This window comes from Oncorhynchus mykiss, chromosome 27, assembly GCF_013265735.2.
Source record: "Oncorhynchus mykiss isolate Arlee chromosome 27, USDA_OmykA_1.1, whole genome shotgun sequence".
Classification (NCBI taxonomy): domain Eukaryota; kingdom Metazoa; phylum Chordata; class Actinopteri; order Salmoniformes; family Salmonidae; genus Oncorhynchus; species Oncorhynchus mykiss.
The window spans coordinates 17,158,906-17,169,294 of NC_048591.1; the positions used below are offsets into that span (position 1 = coordinate 17,158,906).

General features: G+C 47.5%; 1 protein-coding gene across 1 annotated transcript in view; it reads right to left on the bottom strand.

Annotated features, from left to right (window-relative positions):
• Window positions 1-9,806, bottom strand: part of stard13b (StAR-related lipid transfer (START) domain containing 13b) — a 98,842-nt gene extending 89,036 nt beyond the window's left edge. The window contains exon 1 of the mRNA XM_036965807.1: window positions 9,417-9,806. The gene's annotated coding sequence lies outside the window, so the exon portion shown is untranslated. The remainder of the gene's footprint in view (window positions 1-9,416) is intronic.
• Between the last annotated feature and the right edge of the window lie 583 nt (window positions 9,807-10,389).

Genomic DNA, 10,389 nt, shown 5'->3' on the forward strand with positions numbered 1-10,389 from the left:
TAGAATATCAGGAGATTGGCTTAAAAATTAAAAAACGTCTCTACACTGGCAAGATGGGGGCCTCTAAAATGCTCTCTAAAATTCAGCTGTGCTGACAGGCAGACTGCGTTCCTGCCACGACCCCTACCACACCCCTGCCACGTCCAGGTTACAGAGATTTACCAGGATTTACCGCCAAAACTCATTTCCTTTTTCTGTGATAAATAACTGCGAGAAACCAGTAAATTATCGTAAATTATTTCTATGAACAATGTGATGTGGAATGGAACTGTTAAATGATCTATTTTGGCTATGGCCTTCTGCTCTACTATCTGCATGATCAATAATCAACGCTCAGGACGGGTGTGTATTTGTAGCCTACCATAATTACTTCCACAACAAAGGTGCCATTTATTCAAAGCGCACACATTCTTTATGCTGAAACTGTACACGCGACCTTGAAATGCATGGTATGAGCTTCATGCTTCTTTCCAATAAATGCAGAGGGTCTTATTCTGGTGACATGATGATCGATGCCTGATTGCCATTTTGACAAATAGTGGTTAAAATGCGATGGAAATACAGTGCATTCGGAAAGTGTTCAGACCCCTTCACTTTTTCCACATTTTGTTACATTTTGTTATTCTAAAATGGATTTACTCAGTACTTTCTTGAAGCACTTTTCGTAGCGCTTACAGCCTTGAGTGTTATTGGGTACACCTGTATTTGGAGAGTTTCTCCCAATATTCTCTGCAGATCCTCTCAAGCTCTGTCAGGTTGGATGGGGAGCATGGCTGCGCAGCTATTTTCGGGTCTCTCCAGAGATGTTAGATCGGGTTCAAGTCCGGGTTCTGGCTGAAGCCACTCCTGTGTTGTCTTGGCTGTGTGCTTAGGGTTGTTGTTCTGTTGGATGGTGAACCTTTGCCCCAGTCTGAGGTTCTGAGCCTTCTGGAGCAGGTTTTCATGAAGGATCTCTCTGTACTTTGCTCCGTTCATCTTTCCCTCGATCGTGACTATTCTCCAAGTACTGACAAACATCCCCACAGCATGATGGTGCCACCACCATGCTTCATCGTAGGGATGGTGCCAGTTTTCCTCCAGACGTGACGCTTGGCATTCAGGCCAAAGAGTTCAACTTGGTTTCATCAGATCAGGGAGTCTTGTTTCTCATGGTCTGAGAGTTCTGTAGGTACCTTTTGCTGAGGAGTGGCTTCCGTCTGGCCACTCTACCATAAAGACCTGGTGGTGCTGCAGAGTTGGTTGTCCTGGAAGGTTCTCCCATCTCAATGGAGGAACTCTGGAGCTCTGTCATAGTGACCATCGGGTGCTTGGTCATCTCCCTGACAAAGGCCATTCACCTCCAATTGCTCAGTTTGGCTGGGCGGCCAGCTCTAGGAAGTATCTTGGTGGTTCCAAACTTCTTTCATTTAAGAATGATGGAGGCCACTGTGTTCTTGGGGACCTTCAATGCTGCAGAAGTTTTTTGGTACACTTCCCCAGATCTGTGCCTCGACACAATCCTGTCTCGGAGCTCTACGGACAATTCCTTCGACTTCATGGCTTGGTTTTTGCTCTGACACGCATTGTCAACTGTGGGATCTTATATCGACAAAAAAAAGAAAATAAACGTTTATAGACAGGTGTGTGCCTTTCCAAATCATGTCCAATCACTGGTGGACTCCAATCAAGTTGTAGAAACATATCAATGATGATCAATGGAAACAGGATGTACCTGAACTAAATTTCGAGTCTCATAGCAAAGGGTCTGAATGATTATGTAAATAAGGTATTTCAGTTTTTTATGTTTAATACATTTGCAAAACAATTCAAAAAAACGTTTTTTGCTTTGTTATTATGGAAAATTGTGTGTACATTGATTAGGGAAAAATATATTGAATCTATTTTTGAATAAGGCTGTAACTTAACAAAATGTGGAAAAGGTGAAGGGGTCTTTTATGTTAAACGTGAAAATTTGACATGAAAATGTTAAGCTGCAATATGGAACTTTTTGGCTGACTGTCACGTTCTGACCATAGAGAGCCCTTATTTTCTATGGTAGAGTAGGTCAGGGTGTGACTGGGGGGTTTTCTAATCATTATTTTTCTATGTGGGGTTCTAGTTTAGTTTTTCTATGTTGGTGTTTAGTGTGATTCCCAATTAGAGGCAGCTGGCTATCGTTGTCTCTAATTGGGGATCATATTTCAGTAGCATTTTTTCCACCTGTGTTTGATGGGATATTGTTTTGAGTTAGTGTACACCTCTTAGTTCGTTGTTTGTTTCGTTCTTTCTTTGTTGTTTTGTGCGTGTCTAATAAATAATATGTGGAAACCATATCGCGCTGCAGCTTGGTCCGATAATTATTCCAGCGAACGTGACACTGACCTGACAAAATTCACATAGAAATGAAAGCAAGTCTAAGAAGCTTTAGATCCGTTCTATGTGTTATATTTCTATGCTTCCCACTTTATGTTTAATTTTAGCATCTGTTACTTTCTGTTTTGTACACCAGCTTCAAACCCCTGAAAAAACAATATGTTTGGTTATAGAAAATATAGTTCATAGTGGTTTGGATGGTACAATGACTCTCTACACTATACTTGCTTGTTTTGCCACATAAACTGAAATTAGTACTGAGTCAAAGTGCAGGGGTATGTGGTAATTGAGGTAGATATGTACAGTACATATAGGTAGGGGTAAAGTGACAAGGCAACAGACATACGCAGCAGCGTATGTCATGAGTCAAAAGTGTTAGTGCAAAAGGGCTCAATGCAGATTGTCCAGGTAGCTATTTGGTTAACTATTTAGCAGTCTTATTGCTTGGGGGTAGAAGCTGTTCAAGGTCCTGTTGGTTCCAGACATGGTGCATCGGTAACGCTTGCTGTGCGGTAGCAGAGCTATCAGTCTCTGACTTGGGTGGCTAGAGTCCTGGAGGTCCTGGATGGCAAGGAGCTCGGCCCCAGTAATGTACTGGGCCACACCCACTATCCTCTATAGCGCCTTGTGGTTGGATGCCAAGCAGTTGCCATACCAAGCGATGATGCAGCCAGTCAAGATGCTCTCAATGGTGCAGCTGTATAACTTTTGAGGATCTGAGGGCCGATGCCAAATCTTTTCAGTCTCCTGAGGGGAAGAGGTGTTGTTGTCCCCTCTTCATGACTGTGTTGGTGTGTCTGGACCATGTTAATTCCTTAGTGATGTGGACACCGAGGAACTTGAAGCTCTCAAACAGCTCCACAGGCCCGAGCATGCTCCCTATGGGGAAGGGGGCATGCTCGGCCCTCCTGTTTACTGTAATTCATGATCAGCTCCTTTGTCTTGCTGACGTTGAGGGAAAGGTTGTTATCCTGGCACCACACTGGCAGGTCACTGACCTCCCTATAAGCTGTCTCATTGTCGTCGGTGATCAAGCCTACCACCGTCGTGTTGTCAACAAATGTACTAATGATGATGTTGGAGTCGTGCACGGCCATGAAGATGTGTTGTTGCCTACCCTCACTACCCGGGGTTGGCCTGTCAGGAAGTCCAGGATCCAGTTGCAGAGGGAGGTGTTCAGTTCATGATAATGGAAAATAAGAATCTCAGGAGCTTGACTTCTTTATTTAATTTCATTATATAGTCCAAGTTTGTGTAGCCAGAGGTCTTACGATTCATTCATTTCATTCTGTGACAAACATTTTAAAACAAGACCTTGACCATTGACTAGAAATTGCTAGAAATATTATAGATTTTTAGGCTAACGAATGATAATGAATGCAATAAGAAAATGTTAGCTTTTATGTCAAATATATTCTACGTTAGAAAGGAACATAATATATGGCTTATCTGTTATCTGCAATGCAGAGCTTATCTGTTTGATTAGCGGAGAATCAGATATGTTCTCTCTAACAAAATCACCACAATAAGATAAGCGGGTTATCATAAACAGCTAAAACTTTCCCAAATTCCCCAGATAGACAGGTGCAAGGGGATAGAAAATGACAAAGATGCATATTTCAATCAAAGGGAGGCTAAAATCATTGATTCGAATCAATACCAGAACAACAGCAAAGGACCTTGTAAAGATGCTGGAGGAAACCGGTACAAAAGTATCTATATCCACAGTAAAACGAGTCCCATATTGACATAACCTGATAGGCTGCTCGGCAAGGAAGAAGCCACTGCTCCATAACCACCATAAAAAAGCCAGACTACGGTTTGCAACTGCACATGGGGACAAAGATCGTACTTTTTGGAGAAATGTCCTTTGGTCTGATGAAACAAAAATATAACTGTTTGGCCATAATTACCATAATTACGTTTAGAGGGAAAAGGGGGAGGCTTGCAATCCAAAGAACACCATCCCAACCATGAAGCACAGGAGTGTCACGAATCCCGCCGAAGGTGGTTCTTCTTCCTGTTCGGGCGGCGGTCGTCACCGGTCTACTAACTGCCACCGATCACTTTTTCTGTTTCAGTTAGTTTTGTCTGATTTGTTATACATGTTTCTTGTTTGGATTTTGATTTAGGCTATTTAAACCAGGTATACCCGCCTGCTTTTGTGCGGGCTTGTTTTTCTGTTCATGTGGTGTGTATTCTCATGGACTATTTTCTCCGGACTGTTTGGTCCTGCTTTTGGGCTGGTTTAAGTGATGCGCCTTAGTGTTTGGCGTTACCGTTATTGTTGTTCTAGATTAAAAGATCACGATTGAACTACCTCTGCTCTCTGCGCCTGACTTCTCCACCCACTACCCCTAGAAGCCGTGACAGAAGCCCAAACCATTCCTATGCAGTCAGCAGGAGCAGCGACCACACCTCTTCCATCAATGGAGGAGCGCGTCCTCCATCATACGGCCATCCTCCATCGGATCGGTTCGGCGATGGACCAAATGATGGAGAGAATGGAGCGATGGGAGAGGAGTGGTGTCCCGACTTCACCCCCAGCTCTTCCACCGCAGACGCAACCCACTCCTCCTCCGGCGGCGTTCGGTCCCAGCGCGTTGCGTCTCACACCCCCGAGGGAGTACGATGGAGCGGCGGCTGGGTGCCATGGGTTTTTGCTCCAGCTCGAGCTATACCTGGCTACCGTTCGCCCGACTCCCTCGGGTGAAGAGACTGTGAGCCTCCTCATCTCCTGCCTGACGGGTAGAGCCCTGGAATGGACCAACGCTGTCTGAAACGGCCCAGACTCAGCTCGGGATCACTACCCGGAGTTCACCCGCCGTTGAACGACTGTTTCACCTCAGACAGGAGACGAGGAGCGCGCAGGACTTCGCGTTGGAGTTCCGGACCTTGGCCGCTGGTGCCGGGTGGAATGACAGGGCCCTGATGGACCACTACCGGTGCAGTCTCCGGGAGGACGTCCGCAGAGACCTAGCTTGTCGGGACACCACACTCTCCCTCTACAAACTCATAGACTTGTCGATCCGGCTGGACAACCTGCTAGATGCCCGCGGGCGTTCAGAAGGGGTCCTGTCAGTTCCACCTCCCAGCCCTCCTGCTCCAACTCCGATGGAATTAGGGGGGGCTGCATCGAGGGGGACCGGAGGAGGAGGCTCTTACTGCACCAGCTGTGGTCGGAGAGGACACACTTCCGACCAGTGCTGGAGGAGCTCGTCTGGGAGTCGAGATGGCAGGCGGAACACTTCTCGGTCACCCCAGGTGAGTCAGCACCAAACTCACCCAGAGCTCCCTGTTTGTCACATGTTTTTATACATTTCTTTCCCTGCATTTTCTCCCTCTCTCCAGCATAAGGTGCTAGTCGATTCAGGCGCAGCTGGGAGTTTTATGGATCGCGGACTCGCCCATAGGTTGGGGATTCCGTTGGTGACGATAGATCCACCCTTCCCCGTGCACTCCTTAGATAGCCGACCGTTAGGGTCAGGGCTGTTCGGGGAGACCACGGTTCCACTGGACATGGTAACGCAGGGGGATCATAGGGAGCGGATCAGTTTCTTCCTTATCGATTCACCTGCATTTCCAGTGGTGCTGCGGGTTCCCTGTCTGGCCAGTCACCATCCCCGAATTTTCTGGAAACAGGGGGCTCTCCAGGGGTGGTCAGAGGAGTGTTCAGGTAGGTGTATAGGAGTTTCCATCGGTGCCACGTCGGTGGAGAGTCCAGACCAGGCTTCCACTGTGCGCATTCCCTCAGAAAATGCCGATTTGGCTATCGCTTTTTGTAAGAAAAGGCCAACCAAATTACCACGCCATCGACGGGGGGATTGCGTGATAAACCTCCAGGAGAACGCTGCACTTCCCAGGAGTCACGTGTACCCATTGTCACAGGAGGAGACGTTGGCTATGTCACAGAATCTCTGAGACGGGTACATTCGGCCCTCCATGTCACCCGCCTCCTCAAGTTTATTTTTTGTGAAAAAAAAGGAGGGAGGTCTGCGTCCGTGCATTGATTATTGAGGTCTCAATTCAATCACAGTGGGGTTTAGTTATCCGCTACCTCTCACCGCTACGGCGGTGGAATCATTCCACGGAGCACGTTTTTTCACGAAACTGGACCTCAGGAGCACGTATAATCTGGTGCGTATTCGGGAGGGAGATGAGTGGAAAACAGCGTTTAGTACCACATCTGGCCACTATGAGTACCTTGTCAGGCCGTATGGGTTAAAGAATGCTCCAGCCGTCTTTCAATCCTTTGTAGATGAGATTCTCAGGGACCTGCACGGGCAGGGTGTGGTGGTGTATATTGATGACATCCTGATCTATTCCGCCACACGCGCTGTGCATGTCTCCCTGGTGCGCAAGGTACTTGGGCGACTGCTGGAGCATGACCTATACATCAAGGCTGAGAAATGTGTGTTCTCCAAATGAGCCGTTTCCTTCCTGGGTTATCGCATTTCCACCTCGGGGGTGGTGATGGAGTGTGACTGCGTTAACGTTGTGCGTAATTGGCCGACTCCGACCACGGTAAAGGAGGTGCAGCGGTTTTTAGGGTTTTTCCATTACTACCGGAGGTTTATCCGGGGTTTTGGCCAGATGGCAGCTCCTATTACCTCACTGCTGAAGGGGGAGCCGGTGCGTTTACGGTGGTCGGCCGAGGCGGACGGAGCTTTCAACCGGTTGAAGGCGCTGTTTACTGACGCTCCCGTGTTGGCGCATCCGGACCCCTCTTTGGCGTTCATAGTGGAGGTGGAGGAGTCCGAGGCTGGGGTTGGAGCCGTGCTATCACAGTGCTCGGGCACGCCACCGAAGCTCCGCCCCTGTCCTTTTTTTTCGAGGAAGCTAGGTCCAGCGGAGCGAAACTATGATGTGGGGGACCGGGAGTTGTTGGCTGTGGTGAAAGCCCTGAAGGTGTGGAGACACTGGCTTGAGGGGGCTAAGCACCCTTTCCTCATCTGGACTGACCACCGTAATCTGGAGTATATCCGGGCGGCGAGGAGACTGAATCCTCATCAGGCTAGGTGGGCCATGTTCTTTACCAGATTCAGATTCACGATCTCTTATAGACCAGGATCCCTCAACACTAAGGCCGACGCGCTGTCCTGTGTCTATGACACTGAGGACCGGTCCAGCGATCCTACTCCCATCCTTCCAGCCTCTAGGCTGGTGGCACCGGTGGTATGGGAGGTGGACGCGGACATCGAGCGGGCGTTACGGTTGGAACCTGCACCTTCACAGTGTCCTACCGGTCTAAGGTACGTGCCGCTTGGTGTCCGTGATCAATTGATTCGGTGGGCTCACACACTACCCCCTTCAGGTCATCCAGGTATTGCGAGGACAGTGTGGGGTCTTAGGGGGAAGTACTGGTGGCCCACCTTAGCTAAGGACGTGAGGCTCTATGTCTCCTCCTGTTCGGTGTGCGCTCAGAGTAAGGCTCCTAGGCACCTGCGTAGAGGGAAGCTACAGCCCCTCCCTGTTCCACAACGGCCGGAGGTCCCTCCACCCCCTCTGGACATCAAGGGGTCCCCTGCGTACACGGTACGAGCTGTTCTGGACTCGAGACACTGAGTGAGGGGCCCGCAGTACCTCGTGGACTGGGAGGGGTATGGTCCGGAGGAGAGGTGCTGGGTACCTGTGGGGGACATTTTGGATCCATCACTACTAAGGGATTTCCATCTCCTCCATCCGGATCGCCCTCGAAGCTGGGGTCGGCGCGCTGCGGGAGCCGCACGTCAGAAGGGGGGGTACTGTCACAAATCGCGCCGAAGGTGGTTTCTCTTCCTGTTCGGGCGGCGCTCGGCGGTCGTCGTCGCCGGTCTACTAGCTGCCACCGATCCCCTTTTCTGTTTCAGTTAGTTTTGTCTGATTTGTTACACCTGTTTCTTGTTTGGGTTTTGATTTGGTCTATTTAAACCAGGTATACCCGCCTGCTTTTGTGCGGGCTTGTTTTTCTGTTCATGTGGTGTGTATTCTCATGGACTATTTTCTCTTGGTCCTGCTTTTGGGCTGGTTTAAGTGATGCGCCTTAGTGTTTGGCGTTACCGTTACTTGTTGTTCTCTGCGCCTGACTTCTCCACCCACTACTCCTAGAAGCCGTGACAAGGGTTGGCAGCATCATGTTGTGGGGGTGCTTTGCTGCAGGAGGGACTGGTGCACTTCACAAAATAGATGGCATCATGAGGATGGAAAATTATGTGGATATATTGAAGTAACATCTCAAGACATCAGTCAGAAAATTAAAGTTTGGTCCCAAACGGGTCTTCCAAATGGACAATGACCCCAAGCATACTTCCAAAGTTGTGTCAAAATGGCTTAAGGACAACAAAATCAAGGTATTGGAGTGGCCTTCACCAAGCCCTGACCTCAATCCTATAGAACATTTGTGGGCAGAACTGAAAAAGTGTGTGTGAGCAAGGAGGCCTACAAACCTGACTCAGTTACACCAGCTCTGTCAGGAGGAATGGGCAAAATTCACCCAACTTATTGTGGGAAGCTTGTGGAAGGCTACCCGACACATTTTGACCCAAGTTAAACTATTTATAGGCAATGTTACCAAATACTAATTGAGTGTGTGTAAACTTCTGACCCACTGGGAATGTAATGAAATAAATAAAAGCTGAAATAAATCAATTCTCTCTACTATTATTCTGACATTTCACATTCTTAAAATAAAGTGGTGATCCTAACTGACCTAAGACAGGTAATTTTTACTAGGATAAAATGTCAGGTATTGTGAAAAACGGAGTTTAAATGTATTTGGCTAAGGTTTATGTAAACTTCCGACTTCAACTGTATATATATATATATTTGCAAAAACATATATGAGGGATTGGAAGTGATGCAAACAATTACATTGATGGAAGCTACAATCTATCTGCAATAAATAATAATAATTTAAAACTAATAATTTAATAAACTGTCTCAAAGGGCTATGAAAACAAACAGACAGAGAATGGAACCCTATTCCCTTTATAGTGCACTACGTTTGACCCGGGCCGATAGGGATTGGTCAAAAGTTGTGCACTATATAGGGAATAGGGTGCCATTTGAGATGCAAGTAGTCTTACCTGTTAGGTGGAGAATAGTCATGTTTGTTGTCTAAACAGACAAACAGATCATAGCAACAAAACACTGGAGAGAGACAGTCCTAGTGGAACCAAAGTTCTCTTAAGACACGAGAGAGCAGGAGAGAGAATGAGGGACTAGGAGATTCTCTCAGAAGAGACAGAGGAGCGGAAGTAAAAGAGAGAGAGAAGAGAGAAAAGTGAAAGAGTAGAAGAGAGAGAGAAAAGAAAGAGAGTAGAATAGTCTCCTGTCAGAAGTGCAGCCACTGTGTTTCCAGTCAGCATGTCAAGCAGGTCTTCCTCTGCAGGGCAACACTGTCATCTCAACTATCCCTCTATCTGTCCTCCCTCAGGCTAGTGGAGGTTAGCGCTGGCTATCTCTATGCATGCCGCTAGCGCTCTGACTAAGCCATTCAGAATATGCGTAAGGGCATGGAGTGTGAGAGTGAGTGAGTGTGTGTATTTGTGTGGGAGGTGGAAAGGGGAGGAGAGAAGAGATACTGTAGGAGAGAGAAAGATGAAGTGGGAGTGAGAGAGGGAGTAAGGGAGAGGAGCAGTATTCGGTATTTGGCACCGTAAGAGAGCAAGGTAATATGTGGTTCCAGCTAACACAACATGTTCGGATGTGAAGACAGAGTTACCTCATGGCTGTATTGTCACTGGACTCAGAGTGTGTGTGTTGTGTGTGCGTGTGTGTCATCCTATATGGACGCAACAGCATGGCAGTCATTCCTGAGGCGCAGTAGAGCAGATTACTACTGAGGAGGAGCGGCACTATGCCTTGACATCCAGCTGTAGCTGGTTAAAATATAAAGACACAGATAGCACAGATAAGGAATTCCAAAGGATCCTCTCAGGGTCAAAGATATGCTGCTATGTTGTAGGGGAAAGTGTCAAACCGAGATATAATAAGGTATGTGAAGTATTTGCCATAATGATAGTGCCTTGTTTGTGCCCCCCAAAAATTGTTAAAATG